This window comes from Protopterus annectens, chromosome 8.part0, assembly GCF_019279795.1.
Source record: "Protopterus annectens isolate FY-2018-M chromosome 8.part0, PAN1.0, whole genome shotgun sequence".
In the NCBI taxonomy this organism is placed as follows: domain Eukaryota; kingdom Metazoa; phylum Chordata; order Ceratodontiformes; family Protopteridae; genus Protopterus; species Protopterus annectens.
This window is the reverse complement of record NC_056741.1, coordinates 583,954,690-583,973,387: the sequence shown is the minus strand read 5'-3', so window position 1 is coordinate 583,973,387 and position 18,698 is coordinate 583,954,690. Positions and strand designations below refer to the sequence as shown.

At 37.8% G+C, this 18,698-nt stretch overlaps 1 protein-coding gene across 6 annotated transcripts in view; it reads left to right on the top strand.

The window, feature by feature from the left end:
- Positions 1–18,698, top strand: part of FLAD1 (flavin adenine dinucleotide synthetase 1) — a 996,688-nt gene that overhangs the window by 50,748 nt on the left and 927,242 nt on the right. Inside the window, exon 1 of one of the 6 annotated variants that reach the window (XM_044080083.1) lies at positions 5,885–5,954. The exons of the other annotated variants lie outside the window; for them this stretch is intronic. The gene's annotated coding sequence lies outside the window, so the exon portion shown is untranslated. Of the gene's footprint in view, positions 1–5,884; positions 5,955–18,698 lie in introns of those variants that run through there. 6 annotated transcript variants of the gene reach the window in all.

Sequence of the window (18,698 nt, the reverse complement as noted above, 5' to 3'; positions counted from 1 at the left end):
GGTATTTGTGTTTTGTAACACTTTAATTTAAACAAAAGTGGGAACAACATTAACAACTTGCTCTACAAACATGAGCACAGTGCACAAGTGTTTATTGCATTAAAATACATGAGGTAAACATGCTGTCTCAATATGTATGCTTTTTGACTTTCCAGTTAATAAGATGAATCTCATAAAGGTTGTTTTTGGTTTTTAATATGTGCTTACCTTGTGTTTTTTTTGAAGGAAAGGTCCAGTATAACTGATGAGTAACTGCTCCATTGTGATGCTCTGCAGAGAAATTTCTGACAAGAAAGCTTCATCCTATGTATACTTTTTTCTTGATGTTTTTTGTGATACCCCCATACCTGCTGACCATCAAGCCTCCGTCAGTCAAACTGTGCCCATTCATTCCCCATTATTGGAGAATTAACCTGATACAGTATGAGGGCTTACTCCTCAACAGCAGAAGGCTACTTGCTACCTGAGGTCTTTTATGCCAGGAAACCATTTGCTTTCTGAAAGTTATTTCTCAGAAATTCTTTATTTAGAGGATACCTCATTTGATTTTCAGTTGCACCTAAATAGTGCAAGTTACCAAAAAATGTAAAATACAAATGTTGTTTGTTAGACAATGGACTACACACTGGCATTAGTATCAAAGGTGCATCAAGTGGCACCAAATTTATCTTTCAAAATCATGAAAGAAAATTTGTACTTTATTTGCCAAAAAATAGTATTTTGAACAGATTAAATTTCCATATGCATGCAAGGTAGACCCAGTGTATCACTGACAGCACTGCTCATCTGTTCAAGAGCTTTTCTCTGATGTGTGACAAGACTGTGTATCCCAGTGCTGAATTGTGATGCTGCATATTAAATGCAAGTTATGCAGTTGTATTTTCGCAGTATTTCAAAACAGCAACATTAATCAGCAAAACTGTGCACGTTAGATGACAAGTATGAGTGATATAATTGTGTGTCTTACTAACTCCAGGTCTGTAATCCAATGCTGACTGTGTCATTGTGTGTACGAAGTAAATCATGTCAGCTTTTAGACGGCACCTTGCTCCCTCATGTACTGTCTACCCTTCATGGGATACTAGGTTCAGTATTAGACTATTGCAATATTACGACAGTGTACCTAAAACAAATACTTATAGCTATGTCTGTGTTTGTCAGTACCCACTGTTTGCATAGGCCCTCCATGGCATGACAGCATCAGACTCCATTTTTGTTTTATTAATATAAGTAAATATGTATACCATTTTCATAACCCTATGTATACCATTTTCATATATTTTCATAACCCTTTGTAAACATTTTTCTGTAACTCAAACCCTGTACATCTCACAGTGGTGCTGTTACTGAGGGCACTGTAGTAAGTGTAAAAATGCCACTTTGCCTCTTAACCTACATCCTATTTTTTAGCAGATACTGGAATAATGTTAGTATTAAAATAGTGTAACTTCAGTGAATAGTTCTACTTTCTTTGTTTCTCTTACCGAAGTGTGTTTAGTTCCATTTTTTTTTTCTTAACACCCACTGCTTGTTTAGGCCTTTCCAACATGACAGTGCCACACTCAATTCTTTTGTTTGTTTGTAGTACCACACTCAATTTTTGATGTATTAATGGAATTGTGAGAAAAGTTTTATATGTTCATAACTCCCTTCTAGTACCCTTGAACCAGCAGCTGCTACACAATTGAAGTACCTGATATGGAAAGGTATGTTAGTAGTAGTGTTAAACTTCAGTCAGAAACATATCTACACTCCATTCTCCTTTATTTAATATACAAATTTCCTTTTTTTTTTTTTTTTTGTTAGTGAGGTTTAACTTTATTTTTTTAAACAAGAAACATCTTTATTAAAAACATAGTCCATGTTACATTTATGTAAATGACAATAAACCATAGCGACACAATCTCTTTTGCAGACATTATACATTCCAAACCGTGCCAGTACAAGTGTAACTGCAGACAATATACATCATTTTTAACATATCTAGTCATTGCTAGTCAACCCTTACATAGCTCATTCAAATCATGCCTTCTTTTAAACCTCATTTGTCCTCTTCATGTAGTGATCCCACAGTTCCCATTTTTCCTATGTAATTTGCCCCCTACCCTTTCCTAAAGATCCCAGTTCTAGTTGTTTTAACTCTGTTTTACTTCTAGTAAAGTCGGTTTAGACTTTGATTTCCATTTTCTAGTCATTGCTTTTTTGGCAGACATCATAATTAGACTCAGCAAGGCCTTACTATATCTAGGCAATTCTGAGTTTGCATCATAGCTCATAGGTTCATAGGTTCATACTAGGCTATCTGCCCAAGGGCATTTATAAGCCTAGCCCATAGTTATGTGGCTTTCGCCACCCCTTTAGTTTGAATAAAAACTATGCCTATCATTTTTCTGTGCCTCTGTCAAGCAGTGACACTGAAGTAATCCCTGGGGTATATCTTGCAATCTCCCATCCATTGGTCAAGATTCCTCTTGAACAAGGCCAGAGAGGTGCTCTGCCTCACATGTACTGGGATTTTGTTCCACAGCATAGGGAGTCTCTGGGTGATGAATCTGTCCCTCCAGCATGTTCTATTTATAACCGTGTCAAGGTTTAAGTCTCCGCCCTTGTGGTTCTGAGGGATCTAGATTTTTTTGAGGTGAAGCATATTCATCAAATCTGGGTTTGACATGGCCTTATATGTCAGGTACAGGTCACCTCTGAGCAAGCGGTATGAGACTGAATAGAGCTGGAGTTCTTTCAGTCGGGCAGCATAAGACATATTTTTGAGACCCTTTATCCTTTTGGTGAGGAACTTTTGGGGCCTTTCAAGCTGCAGCAGGTGTCTGGTCAGATACATTCCGAACGGGCATTGTACTCAATCATAGGTCTAATGAGTGATGAGTACAGGGGCGATGACCTCCCTTGATCTAGATGTGAATCCCTTCATGATCAGGTGGGCGATATAGAAGGTTTTCCTAACTACTTTAGCAACATGAGTGTCAAACGAAGGCTACTGTCAACCTGGGTCCCCAGATCCCTGATGACTTTTTCTGTGCTCAGTGGATTGCCACCTATATGGTAGCTAGGGGTAACCTTGTTTTTCCCGAAGGGTATGACTATGCATTTTTGGCGTTTAACTTCAGGCCATGGCTCTGGCACCAGTTATCCGTTTCTGTGAGGCCCTTCTGGAGGATATCTGTGTCAGATGTGTTTTCGACTATGGCGCCCAGTTTGCAGTCATCTGCAAACTTTGTCAGCCATAACCCTCCTGTGTTTGCTTGTACTTCAGAAAAGTAGATGCCGAACAAGAGTGGACCCAGGACTGAGCCCTGTGGGACACCACTTGTGACAGGCTTTGAGTCTGACATGGCTCCAGCAACTCTGACCCTGTGGGTTCTGTCACTTAGCCAGTTTGCAACCCATCTTGTGATGTATGGGTTTACATTCAAGCTGATGAGTTTTTCGATGATACCTGAGTGGGGTATTGTGTCGGTAGCTCTATCGTTTTCCTAGTCACCCCAACTTGCTTACCCAACATCTCCAACAGAGCAGTCTGCTGGAAATCTTTAAAGTCTACCAACTCCTTAATCTCCCAGAAAATATGTTCCCAGTTACCTCTTTCTGCCTTATCACACCAACATCTGCTGTCTACCTGGTAAAAAATTCTTTGAAGTTTGCTTGGGGTATAAAAATAGCTGTAAGCACTTCCAGGCAAAGATCTGAAATCTTCTAGATTTTGTTGCATATTTGGAAGAAATACATATTACCCCCTTGTTTCTTTGTGAATTAGTGGTTGCAAGTGCTCCTTGTACACTAATTTTAACAAAAATGGGAAATAGAACGTCTGTATCCGCTTATCCGAAACTCACCAAACTGCCTTGCCGTCTTCCTCTTCAAATGCCAAACAATCAAACAGGCAGACACCACCTGTTAATGAAAAATAGTCCAAAGGCACAAACCATAAACAGAAACGCCTAAAGGGTAATCCGAAAGATTCCAAAAGTGGCAGCTGTTAAGCGCAAAAACGCCACTAACTGCAAAACGCACCTGCCACACTCAGATGAATAAAATGTTCAGTAATATCCGACTGATAGTATCCACAGACTCAAAGTAAAAAGTTTCTGTTTATGGTTTGTGCCTCTGGACTATTTTTCATTAACAGGTGGTGTCTGCCTGTTTGATTGTTTGGCATTTGAAGAGGAAGACGGCAAGGCAGTTTGGTGAGTTTCAGATAAGCGGATACAGGCTTTCTATTTCCGCATTTTTGTTAAAATTTCTTTGTGAATTGCTCATCTAATCTCTCTTCCCAGTCCTTCCTAACCTCCTCTGATTGATTCTTATAGTTATCATGCAATATTTTTTATGATGTACTAATTATTCATTTCTTAATGGCAACTTCTGTTTTAGATTCTACTAAAAACTCTATCAGTGCTGGTCTTTTGTTTAAGACTCCCCCCTATTTATTTCTCTTTGCCTGTACTCTGATATTAATCCTTGATACAAATTTCCTTTCTTGGTTTTCAGCAGCGGTGTAGTTAGCCAGCATTCCAACCTTTCATTTATGCCAAAAGTGATACCAGAACTGTCTTACACCTGACCATCCAATTGCCAACATTCTTCCTTACTCCTCAGTATAGTTGAAACAGTCTTGCACTCCTTGGCTGTGCACAGACAACTTGGGTGCTAACTTCACAGAACTATAGAAATTAGAAGGGTAGATCAGCTCTTTGTATTTTCTTCATCCTGTAAGAAGGACCCAATCCAAATAGCTAGCTCATTCTATTCTTTTTGTAATAACCCTAAGGGAGATTGAGATTCACTGCTAGGTCAGGTCTCATTCTACTAGGGACATTGCTACTATCACAACATTCCTTGCGGGCATGGATGCTCCATCTGTTTTAAAAGTAGTCACTTGGTCCTCAGTCCACACTTTCTCTAAGCTCTGTAGGTTGGACATCCTTTTTTTTTTTTTTTTGAAGGGTAAGGCAGGCTTTGCAACTGTTCTTCTGCAAGGGATTCTGCAATCTGCCACAAAGTCATAGATTTGCTCCTTTCTACTTGATCAGATTTGGGAAACTTCCAGTTGCTAATGACTGCAACAATGACCTATACCAAGTGCATAATGCACTTTTGTAAGAAATTTAGCTTAATACTAGATGTGCAAGTATGGTCACTGTTGCAGTATAATTTACCTCCCTCTTTCAACACCAGTCTTTGTTGGTATCTGGAGCTGGAAGGATACCATTATAGCTGTCCCCTTTTCTTTTACAGACTAGTCCTTGTGACTGTCTGTATTGCTGTTTCTGTTGGTCTAAGTGGGTGCATGTGAAAGCCATCCTGTAATGTTTCAGGGTTTTCACTCCTACTGGGAGGAGAGTGATGTTCCTTACCTTCTTGACTGGGGGGGGGGGGGCAAGAAAGAACCAAGGATAGCATGGATTGCTGTCTGAATGGGGGAAGGAAGCCTGACCACTGGGGGACAGGAGAGCTGTCGTTGTTGTGAAAGATGACTGGATGTCATTATTAGTGTTTGTCAAAGTTATCATTGTTGATAATTACAATGGTTTCCATACTCGTACATCTACTGTTATTTTAAGTTCCTTACACAACTGTACTTTTTTTTAATAAACTTATCAGTGGACATTTGAGGAAGTTTTAAATCCTTTGCATTTTTGGTTCATGTCCAACAGCCCATTCCTGCTGTATTTTTTTTTTTTGTATCCCAATTTTGATATTGAGTAGGATTTTGTCTTTGACCAATATACAACACTTGTAGTCTCATATTTTTAGCACATATAGTGGAATTCTGTTCTGTAGTAACCATAATTGAAAAGGAAAGTGTGGCTAAAGAACAGACAGCTTTAAACTGGACTTTCACCAGGTCAAAGTGCAGTAGGGCAATGTCTGAAATGCTGACTTCGCAACATGTAATATCTGGAAACCAGCAGTAAATTGCATTAGATATTTGCAAGGTAAGAGTTGTCGTTTTAATTTTAGGAAAGTGATCATGGTTTTAGCAGTTGTCTTTCTATTTTGTACTACTTGCCAGTTTTGGTAGTTTACCTGTGATGTATGTATTATGTATGTGCTGTATTACAGTGACATTTTTTTTCTTGCTGACTTAATCCCTCTTACACTTGATATGCAAATATTTATACATAGTAGTAACTGATATGAACCAGATTTTGCTCACTGTCATTCTGTATATTGTACTTGATAGTTGAATATTTACTCTCCTTAACTGACTTTGATATTTGTGGAAATTGAAGAGTCTAGATGCCTTGCACATCACTGTGTAGTATATAATAACTGCTGTTTGTCAAATTCTTTAAATATTTTTAAACTACTCCTTTGATTATCTTTATGGAAGTTTTCCCAGGGCTGTTTCCTGTTAGACAGTGTTATCAGAGTAAATAATGGTGTTACACGGCTGACTGTCAGATTTCAAATACTGTCAGTTCCTGTGACAGGTTACAACAAACCTGGCTACTTCCCACTCTTCTTTGGAGAAGTTGTATTTACAGAATGTGCACCTTGAGCTTGATTCCATACCCAAATGGTTCCACTGTGTTCCATTGTTCAAAGCTTCAACCAGATTAAATGAACTAGTCAAAGCTTTTAACTGAGTGAAAATACAAATAAAAACTTTTTTTTCAGAGGAAGTCTTCTTCACATCCTTCTACCCCCCTTGCTAGCTAAACTGATGCACATCTACAAGAAAAAAAAGGCCAAAAAACTGAATCACTGCCATTGTACAAGTAGAACCTATTCTAGCAGTGAATCTTAGTGGAGAACAGTGGTCTATAAATTGCATGTCTGGGAAGTGTACTTAACATGCTGAACTATCATCCAGCTTATACTCGACCAGAGGTAAGAAAGCCGACCCACAGCATTTCTGTTTTGAGTAGTGTAGGTGGACAAAAGGCATGCCAACTTGAAAAATCATTTTCAACTTCACTGTAGTTTTTTTCTTTTCTCTCTTTCTTTTCATAGCAAGGCTTTTGACACTGCAGTACACGTAAGTTAGAACTTGGCAAGATAATGCTTGGAATGACTTTTGAAGCTTGGTTTAAAACTGGTTGAAGAAAAGAACAGACAAAGAGTGGCAGTAAAAGTTACACAACTTTGTTGGGTCAAGGATAGGAAAGTAAATAAGATGGATACCATAGAGAATGGCACATTACCATTTCTTCTTTTATATTTTGTCTGCTGTGTTGCTGAGAAACTAAATAAGAATGCCTTAAAATGTATCAACATTTGACTTTAGTCCTTTTGTGGGATTCTCTTTCTGTATTAATATGTTCTGCTGTATTTTTTTCTTTGTTCCTTTTTTGGGGAGCGTCTGCCTTTGGTTAGGGTATTGTATGCATGCAATTTTGGATAGGAGAATACATCTAACCCTTGTAACACCAAATAGCTCCCTTTTAAACTTGATGTTTAGTATCCCTACCTAGTTAGCACTTTTGTATTATGTAGGCATTGCTGATTGTCATACTGTATATTGTATACTTCCTAGTTTTGACATATAGTATTCTCAGCTAGTAATCACCTTGTTATGATTGCTCACTGTAATTCTGGATATTATACTTGGTGGTAGTTGATAAATGTTTAATGTTCTTAAACATTTGGCACTCTCACAGTTCAGATCTTGAGTCTATAATGTTTTTTACAGAAATGTTCCTGTGTTTCAATGCTTAGAAAACCAAAACCTTAAGAATTTTCCAGTAACCAACAAAACGCAAGCTAGGATCCACACCAATAATATCTGTATTGCTTGGTTAGGAGCATGACATCTGACAGTGTTCTGAGTGGTAGAGATAAAAAACAGCCACCCAGAGATGGAAAGGAGAGAAAATAAGATCCATCTCATTTCCCTTAAAGTGGAAGTGGGGCTTTCGTACTTCCCCTAAAATAGTAGCAGTTGAGGGTGTCTGGATCAGAAATCAGTGGGATGGTTTCTGTCAAAATCACAGGCTAATACCCAGGCTGTGAAGAGGAGATGAAGGAGTTGGAGGCTAGGTATCAGACACACATTTTTTGAGGTAAGTCCTTCTTAGAGGCTCAAGATGGCCTTGCTGTCTTGGCATGTTTCTGGCTTTCTTTTAACAAGGGGAGAGTTGGGCTTATGCCCATTATCTTTAGACATCTAAAAACTCATAAGAGGTATACCTTTGGCAACTACGTTTGCGTGGTGCATCTGGGAGTGTTTTCACCACATTGCCCTCAGTTGAATTGTCAGAGCAACCTGCACCATGGAGCAGTCCCTTGAGGCATGTGGCCTAAGGACTGTTGTCTGTTCTTCTAAGGCTCTGCCCCCCAAGTCAAGAGAAATCCATCCACCAAGCTTAGGAAGGGCCATTGGTTTATTTCATGACTATGGAGCTTGTGGAATAGGTGCAAATGCTGAATGTTTTCCAGCTGTTCATCTGTTGGGGGCGCATCCTTGTTTGGTACAAGAGCATATCTTCAGGCAGCATGGATTAGATATCAGCATTAATCCTTGCACTGGACTTTTTAGCCCAGTCTTCTCCTCTGGTGAGCATTTTTTTTTGGAAGTAAAAATCCTGCAACCTAGCCTGTGAGCATTACGTTGAGTGTAGGACTACTCATTTGATACTAAAGTTGTATTCTTTCTCCGTGTTCTGAAAAGGAGTCTAGATGACCTGCAGGCTCTCAGCTTGAAGACAGATAAGGACAATGAGTCCTCCCTGCCTTTCAGGTTTCTCCTTCCAGGGACTCCTTCCTTTTAGAAATTCACAGGTTGTTGAAGTCCTTCATGGACTTGCCTAGGCCCCCTGCCATTTGTCCAGAAACCTCTTAATGAGTATCTGGGCAGGAAGGTGGTGGAACTTAGGGTTATCCCACCCACAGAATTTTGTTAAGTTTCCAGTAAAACAGATGGCTACTACAGACCCCGTTGGAATGGAGTGAAGTGGGATTCTTAGTAAGCTTGATCTCTTTAGATAAGCATTGGTCCCATAAAACCATATAACCCCTGCACCTCACTATCAGCCTTGGAAGCTGTGGCTTTGGTCAAGGTAAGTAAGAAGACATGTCTTATATCTTCTTTGCTACATTGAGGCTTTGCTTTTTCAGTTACTCATCCCACCTGTCTACGTTCCAGTTCTATCTTGTGGATTGAGCACTAGCATGCATTTTTGATTCTAGGTCCTTCTCCTGTGGGGTTCACGTAGCCTTCTGTATTTTTTGAGGGAAGTTGCCACTGCTGCTTTCTAGCCATCAGTTACTCTCTTGGTCACCTGTTTCTTTTATTTCCCCATACACTGGGATGAAAGCTGACCCGGTGGTGCCATCATCTAGGCAACCAACGGGAGTTGTTTGGTAATTCCCAATATGAGAGCATGCCTAGTAATATGCCCAGGGTCCGGCATGCAGCAGGCATCAGAGAAGGTGTATGATTTGCTACTGTGAATGATATAACCCCACAGGACAAGCTTGTCTACCTTGAAGCCAGCACTGCCAGGGAGCCTCAGGTCTCCACTTGGAGATCAACCTTGGAAATGTCCACCCTGGACATGCACTTCCATCCTTCCACAGCCAGAAAATCTGTCAAAGCTGCATCACTCCTCTCTTCTCACACACCAGCTTCAGTAGGCATGCAAACCACTAATTAAACTCTGGTCTCCTGGGTCATAGCTAGGGCTTCAACACCAGAAATAAAAAACTCACTTATTTTAATACAAATAGCAGCACATGATCCTATCGCCCAATAAGGGTTCAACTTGTTATGCAGAGAACCTAAAGTTTAAAGACACAGCAACACATATAAAAAGTACATTCAAAAGCAACTTAAAAAGCACAACAGATACAGGCAGTCAATAGCAACGTTCCTTTCAGTTTCATTTGCCTTTTTAATACAGATTTTAAACTAACTGAAACATTTAATGCAGGTGCACGGTCAGCCTGCTGTTTTAAAATCCACCTGTATTCAGCTAGTTTAGTAGCATTTAGAACATCACTACCTCTTATGATATTAAAAAATATATATTTTGTATTACTCTAAATTTAAATGCATGATCTGCACTGTTATGAATATGCTTAGCCAAAGAATTAGTAAGTATATTCCTTCTAATTACTGAAAGATGTTCAGAAATTCTTTCCTTAAATTTTCTGCTAGATTTACTTATATAGAAACTAGTTTGTCATGCACACAGCTAAATAAACCAAATTTTCTGTGTTGCAAGTAGCAAAGCAATCAAATTCATAAATATGCTTTTTTTGTGGATGCTCAAAAGTAGCAGAAGGATCAATGTGTTTACAAAAAACACAATTATAGCATGGGACACTACCTTTTCTTTTAATTCTAGTGGATTGGTCCATCTTTTCATGCATTTCCTTATAGCGTATTTTTGGTTTCAGGTTAGGGCGTTTCTTAAAAGTAAAACTGGGAGATGCACCTGTTATTTTACCTAATTCTGGCATAGCAGTTGGTATGTCCCAGTTTTTCCATATAATATCAGGAACACCACTAGTATTAACATTATATTTCATGATGTACCTAAACTTAGTGTTGTTCTTATAACTTTGGTTAGTCTGTGGACGTTCTGACGAAAAATATGGTTTGGTTCTTTCATCTCTTTTATTAGTCAGAAATTAGAAGGAATATGCTTACCAATTCTTTGGCTAAGCATATTCATGATAATGGTAATTTACAGGAGATCAATGGAATGACATATGTATGGCTCCCAAGTATGCTACAAAGTTCAGAAGGGTTAGGATCTTTGCTTGGAAGTATTTGCATAGATATTTTTATACCTCAAGCAGACTTCTTGGAATTTTTCCTCTGATAGATAACAAATGGTGATGTGATGGAGAAGAAAGAGGTAACTGGGTACAGATTTTAAAAATTCCCTACAGAGTACTCTTGTCAGAAATATTGAGTGAGCAAATGACTTTAACTAAGCATGTGATTTTTTTTCAGCTGGGACACAGGATCTAAATTGCCTAGATATAGTAAGGCCTTATCAAGTTTAATTATGTTAGCTTCCGAAAAAGGAATTACTAGAAAATGGAAATCAACATATAAACACACCATAGTTAAAATATTGAATATTATAAAAGAAGTGGAAGAGGGTCTTTAGAAAACGGAAGGAGTAAATTACATAAAAATAAATGGGAATTGTGGGAACAATATGTACAGAGTAGAGGGGGATAAGTAACAGAGTGAGATGAAGCCATGCAGAAGTTTGGACTGCAGGTTAGAGACTGCCTTCCAGGGACTGATAACTGTGTATGTACTAATATGGGAAGAAAACTACTGCAACCAAAAGCAAACAATAAACATGAATGCAGTAGCTCCAAATGGTTACTTTCATGTTTATTGATAACTAAGTATAGACAAATCAAAAGGTATGAGGAAGTGCTAAGACCTGATCTGGCAGTCTTTTTATTTGAGTCTAGAACAGAATTTGTTGTTTAAAAAAGCGGATAATTGGTAGGGCTTATAAAAGATTGCATAACAGCTATAAGAATCACTCAATGTAGGTTAGAAAAAATTGAGACAAGAGAAAGGAAAGACAATATACAAATGAACAATGGGGGGGATATCTGTATTGCTTCCACATATGCAACAAAGCCCAGAAGGTTTAGGATCGTTATTTGGAAGTGTTTTCTTGGATGAATTTAGTGACTTTTTCTTTAACTTGATAGCAAATACTGGAATTGTGATGGGATAGAGAGAAGTAATTGGAAACATGATTTTTAGGAAAGTAAGGAGATGGTAGATTTTAAAAATACCTTACAAAGCACTTTGTCAAAAATGTTGGGGTGGGCCTGGCTCAAATGTTTTTAACTAAGAAAATGGATTTTTTGAGCTGAAATGTAGCATCTTAATTGCCCAGACATGGTAAGACCCTGCTAGATTTAATGCTATTGCCTATCAAAAAACAATTACTAGAAAATGGAAATCAACTTTGACAAGTGGATGGGAAACAGGAAGTTTACTCTGGGGATCACTTCAATGGCTCTACTGGACAGAGGCACATGGAACTAATCTAAGAGGGTGGCGAAAGCCAACACATTCCGGCTAGACTTATAAATGCCTTCGGGCAGATAGCCTAGTACCTACCTATGAACCTAAGATTTAAGCCAACTGTAATTGAAGTACTGAACATAGTAACCGAGATAAAAGGCCTGGAAATGTGATCTTTGGAAAAAGGAGAATTGAACTACATAGAAATAAATGGAATTTATGGGAACATATGCTGATAAACGTACAGGAAGAAGATGAGTGATGTTTAAGGGAAAGCAGGAACTGTGCAGTTTAGGTAATTCTGGAATACATGATAATTATTCAAAAGAAAACCTATTACATGAAAGTGAAAAATGTTTACTGTGGTTTATTTTCTTTTTTATTGTTACATATGTACTTAGATCAATGTATGTAAGAATTTGAAAAAGGTGATCATAAAGATGATACAGATGATCCTAAAATGAACAGGAGGCCAATACAAGCTGTGCAGAACAGAAGTAATGTGTTGGTTACATACTGCATAAATTAGTAGCCTTGCAGCAGAGTCCTGCACTCTCTGTAAATTATTGAGTTCTGTATTAGGGAGTTCTTTGTACAGGGCATTGCAGTAGTCTAGCCTTGATGTGACCAAAACATGAATAACAACTAAGAAGACAGTTTAAGGTCACAAGTGCTTAATCCTTGAATATTTCACAGTGGCTGACATTTGATCCTAAAGTGTTCGCCAAAAATCTAAGATGATACTTAGATTACACTTTATCAACAAGTTCATTACTGCCACCATATGTGATGATGTTCTGTAAGGGTAGGGAAAAGAATCCCCTGAGGTTGCATAAACTACCATGGTCACAATTTTGGATGTGTTTTGCTTGTTTGATAATGAATTAGCCAAGAATTTAATGGTTTTGTAGATCATCCTATGATATGCACTTGCTGTATAATCTTGAGGAAAGATGGGTAGTTCATTGTATCATGAACATGACTATGGTATGCAAACCCCTCATCTTTAACAAGTCTAGATGAAGTATGTCAGTTGCGAAAAGCAAAGGGTCTAAAATAAAACATTTTGTTACTGTACATTCATGAGTGTACGAGAAAGATGACCTGATCCTTGAATAGGCCTTCTGGGAATGTCCAGAGATAAATAAACTACTCTAGAACCATAGCAGAAATACCATGGTAAGCTTGCAAATATTTTATAAAAATGTTATGATCAGCAATATCAAATGATGATAGATCCAGGATGACCAGCACTGAATAGTGCTTGTAATCTCCAGCAGTAACAGTACTGTTAGTGACTCTCACAAGAGCTAGCTCCCTGCTATGTTGAGAGCAAAAGCCTCAATGAATTGTATTCGTGAGTTCACTTACTGTAAGTTGAGTCTTATGTTGTTTAAAGACAGCTGTCTCTGTAACATTTCCCAAAAAGGGGGTGTCAGAGAATGGGTAGTAGTTGTTAAAAATGTTGGGTTCCAGGGGTAGTTCCACTGCATCAGCATCTTTTATAGTATAATTTTATAGCAACTAATATATTTGGGTGCAAGCCAAAGCAGTCAGAAGTTATACATGACATTGTGGAAGGATTCAAGAGTAGAAAGTATCGTGACAATTAGATTCAGAAATGATTTGGCAAAGTCTCAACTAAGCTGTCTAGTACAGGTATTTTTACTGAAGGAACTGGTTTTAATATGACATTTGTAAGAAGGGTTCCCACCCTATTCCTTTCAGTTTTTACCAGGGTATGGGTGTTAAACATAGTGGTTGGAAGGATGATGTGAATAAGTTGGGAATTATGAAAAAGAATTCAGGAGCAAAGACAGATATGTAGCACAGGACAAGTGACACAGAAAAGAAGTGTCATCTATTTTCTAATTATTCTCTAGAGTGAAAACAGTGCACAAAAGTTTTGCCCAGTACTTTCCAGTGATGCCGAGTTACAAGATGTGATTGGATTTAGTTATACTAAGCTGGAAATGTAAAAAAAGATCTGTTATGATGCCCTAAAATACAAGATTCTGTTATGGGTTGTTCTAGTGAAACAAGTGGCTACTGTAGATGTCAGAGTTGTACGTACTATATCTTTGCTACAAAGGCAGAAGGCTATACATTAGTACCTACGTACTTCAGTTGTTATGCAAAATATGTCATTTAAGTAACAGTTTGCAAATGCAGGCTTCGTGTGTAGGAAGGATTGACATTACAATGAAGTGAAAAAATGGGTCTACTATTAGAAAGAACAAAGAGAAAATCAGCTTCCTGAACATGGGAATGCACAATGTTTTGTTTTATTGGTACTGAGAAAGTCCAAATTGGAAAAAGAAATAAAGGGAGCATGTTGTTAAGATATACAAGTTACTGGCAAAGGAAACTAGAGCATTTTCTAGCTTCAGGAAAGGACTCAAGGAATACTTTCAGTTTGTCTTTTTTTTTGTTGAGTTTTATTGATTGGGAGGTGAACATATGCTGAATATTCCATTTTATTTGTACACCATCACTAGTAGGTGACAGAATATTTTGGTTGAGGATTGTTTCTGTAGAGTTTTGCACTGTGTGGTACAGTAGGGGAGTGCACAGCTGCACAGACACAATCTGTACACTGTTTAGCACATTGTACTTCACAATCCATGTCTGTGAATCATAGAGTGGTAATTAATAGTGCCATACAGAGTGAATGGTACAGAGTAGCAGATAATATACAGTGTTGAATAGACTTCCAAGATGGCTGCACATTGAGTAACAGCTTAATTCTAGCTTTCCCAGTGTAAAAACAGAAACTCAGCAATGAAAGCCAGTGTGCTTACATTTCTGGGTAAATTTCAATAAGTGGCTAGTAAGTGCACTGCCTGGATGCCAGGATAAAAGTAATACAGAGGAGCTGAAAGAAAATCGGCTACAAAAGGTGAGGAAGAAAATGACTGGGAAGAGCACTGCAGCTGTTCAGGAAAAAGCAGTGCAAGCTCCAGATATGACTTCCAGTAACCTAGAGGAAAGTGTAAGACAACTGCACACAAACTTGATTAAAATAAACAAAACACTGATGGAGTATATTAACTCAAATAACAAAAGGCTGGAAAAAATGGAAGTTGTTTAAAACAGATATTCAAATGAGGTGATAAAACTGCAAAAATCAGAGGTCGAAATGAAGAAAAGACTGGCTGAATATGAGACTGTTCAAGAAGAGATGTTTCAAAAAATAATAGAATTAAAGGACAGAGCACACAGGGAAAACCTGAGATTTTCTGCTGTATCAGAGGATCTGGAAGGAACAGACTGTATTAATTTTATGAAAGCACAGATATGCAGCTGGACTAGTATTTCACAGCAGGAGTTGTTAATTGGAGGGCACATTGTGTGTATGCTCCAAACCTGGCTATGAGAAATCAACCTAGTCCTTTAATAGTAAAGATGCAGTCCTACCAAACAGAAGGAGTTGATTCTGACCAAACTGTGGCAAAGGATCAAAGTACTGAAAATGTGAGATAACAGAGTGTTTGTGGAGAATGATTACTCACTGTACACCAGGCAGAAGAGGTGAATATTTATTCCACTATTCAGGAAATGTTGAGAAGCATGCATGAGATTTAAACTGCTAAACCTGGCTATCTTCAAAATATTATTTTCTGCAGGGACAAAAGTCATTTTTGATGCAGTACATGCTAAGGAGGAAATACAAAAGTTTGTCCAAAAAAAAGTGAGCTGTGAAACACAAGAAGATTCTACTTCTTGTTCTTGTGGTAATAAAGACCACAGAGAGACTGTGCCAGTGAAATCTTTTCCAATGTTTCAATGGAAAATGCTTGAGAGAAGGAAAAAAGCACAGGAGTTGACTAGAAGAATTGAGAGTATGTTGGAAATGAAGCTGAGACAGAATTTGGGAGATGGAGATGAACAGGAATAAAACCAGTAACTTGGAAACTGACAAATCTGGGATTACAAAGCAATAATTGTGTTTGTGAAACATGACAGAACAAGAAAATCTGGAAATATTGGACTTTGTTAAATTTGTAGTGGAGTCGAAAGCATATGCCCCACTTCATGTCATTAATGTTCGGAAAAGTGTTTAGGGGAAGAGGAGGGGAAAGTTAACTAAGTAAAACTATTTTTTTCTTAGTAGTAACATTTTTGTTAAAAAAAAAAGAAGAAAAGTCTGGTCAAAAGATTATGACAAAAGAAAAATTGATGTACTTTTTTAATTTTTGCATGAGGGGAATGACTGGATTAAGGCCCTTAGCTTGATCTAGTAACACATTTCAAGAGAAAACAAGTAAATGGAAAAAGAACATTGGATATTGTAAAGCTTTTTTTCTAGCAAAGAAATGCATGCTTAGTAACAACTCTGTATGTGGTCCTCGTATCGCCATGGAGAAAATCTGATATAGAGAAGTGGCTAGGAGATGACCTTTTCTGACAATATTCAAGTGTTTTCCCATCTGGGAGAGCTATAAAGATAAGACAAAACCAGACAGCATTTGGTAGAAGCACAGGCTGTACCATGCGTCTTAGTATGGATAACCTTTTTTTAGGTTAACTGAAGTCCTGTGAGTGTGGCTGTCAGTTTGGGGCACTTGAATCCTATTAGGAGGGTAAAACTTCAGTATTTGAATATGTACTTAGTTTTGTGTGTTAGTATTAGGTATTGGGGTGTGTTTGTTTTTAAGATGTGACATCTGCTGAAATGGACATGATAAGAAACAACTGTACAAAAGCTAGAACTAGAATTTAACAAAAAAGCTGTTGCACTTAAAAGGTGGGTATAATATTTTTTTAACATAGTGATATTTTCTGTCATGTCTTTAAATCTCAATGGTCTCACAAATAAATACAAAAAGAAAGAGCAGTGAACTATATTTAAAAATGGAAATAGCTATGCTACAGGAGACACACTTGGAAAGAACTGAACTTGTGAATTTGATAAAGAAAGGTTTTCAGGATGGTTTGCAGAATACCTGGGACAAAGGAAAATAGTAGTAATTATATTAATTGCAAGAGGAGCTCCAATGGGGATAGTAGAGGATAAAAAAGATAGTAATGGTAGATTTGTAGTACTAAGGGCCTACTAGCAAGGGAGGAGGATTACACTGGCATATATTTGTATTCCACCTAAAACTACTATAATGGAGATTAAGAAAATTCTGGGAGAAATAATCAGCTTTCAGCAAGGAATATTACTTATAGATGGGGGCTTGAATTTGATTTGCAACAGTGAAGATGTGTCTGGGGGCCCAGAAGGGAATATATAACAAAGGAGGGTAGTTTTGCAGAAATTTATGAAAATATTTGGCATGAAAGATGTGAATTCAGTACTAGGACTTTGGAGTGACTTTATATATAATTCCCCAAGATACAAAAACTGGGCTAGACAGACATAATTTATATTTCATTGGAACATGTGCATTTTATTGAAACTCTTGATATGCACCCAATAACTATTTCAGATCATGCACCAATAATAACTAAAATAAAAACACTGGGTAATGAAATAAAAATTAGACACTTGTAGCTTTCCCACCTATTTGTTGAAAAGAGAGGAATTTAAGGAATGGGTTGTGGAAAATTTTCAGGAGCAATTAGAGACAACAGAAATTTCTTCTGAAAATATAGCTAGGGAGTGGGATGGAATTCGAGTAGAGTTTAAAAAATAGGGTGGAAGTAAAAGAGAGAGATGGTTGAGTAACAAGAATTATTTACTGGGACTGACAAATGTCAAAGTATTGTAGAATAAGGGGAATCTCGCAGAACAAGAAGAGGAGCAACTGCAGAATGCTAAAAAGAAGTAAGGGATTACCTCAGTAGTATGCATGAGTTTAGAAAGATTGCTGTTAAGCAGCTGTTTTTTGACAATAACTCTAGAACACAAAAACTTTTAGTGCAAGGACTAGGGCAACAGAAAGTAGAAAGGCTGCTGCCAAGCTTAGGGAGCCTTCAACAAGGATGATAACGAGATTCTGTTCAGATATTAGAAATATTTTGGAAATTCTATGAAAGTCTGTATATAGCAGAGAAATATGGAAATCAAGAAAAGGTACAAATGGAAATGTTTATGGAAAAATTAAATATGCCAAGGTTAGAGGTAGTCAAGGCTCAATTACTTACAGTTAGGATAGGAGAAGATGAGATTAAAATAGTACTATATATCCAATCCACAGGAAAGTCCCCAGGAATAGATGGTATTCCTTTGGAAGTTTGGTAGCTAGGAGTGAAAACAACTGATACATTTCTGAAAGGTTTTGTTTAACAGTATTTTAAGAGGAGGAGAAGTACCAACATCCTGGAAGAAAGTGGTGGTAGCTGTAATACCTAAAGAGGGTAAAGACCCATCAGGTCCAGGTTTATACAGGCCCATTTCAACCATGATTATAAAGTGTTTATGTCTATAAAGCCTAACATGGCAAATGTGATGCCAAAATTGATAGATATGGGTCAGTGTGGTTTTGTGGAGGGGAGGCAAACATTTGACAACATAAACAGAACATTGATAATCCAGAGGGAAGCAGAATGTAAGAAAATACCACTGTTATTGGTGGGTCTTGATGCAGAGAAAGCATTTGACAGAGTTAGCTGGGACTTTATGAGAGGGGCAATGGAAGCATTTGCATTCCCTGATAAGATTATAAGATTGATTAGGAGGATATATGAGAGACTGGAGATAAAACTTAAAGTGGGTGGGTTCCTCTCTTGATAATTTCTTCTTGAGCAGAGGAACCAGGCAGGGGCGTCCTTTTTC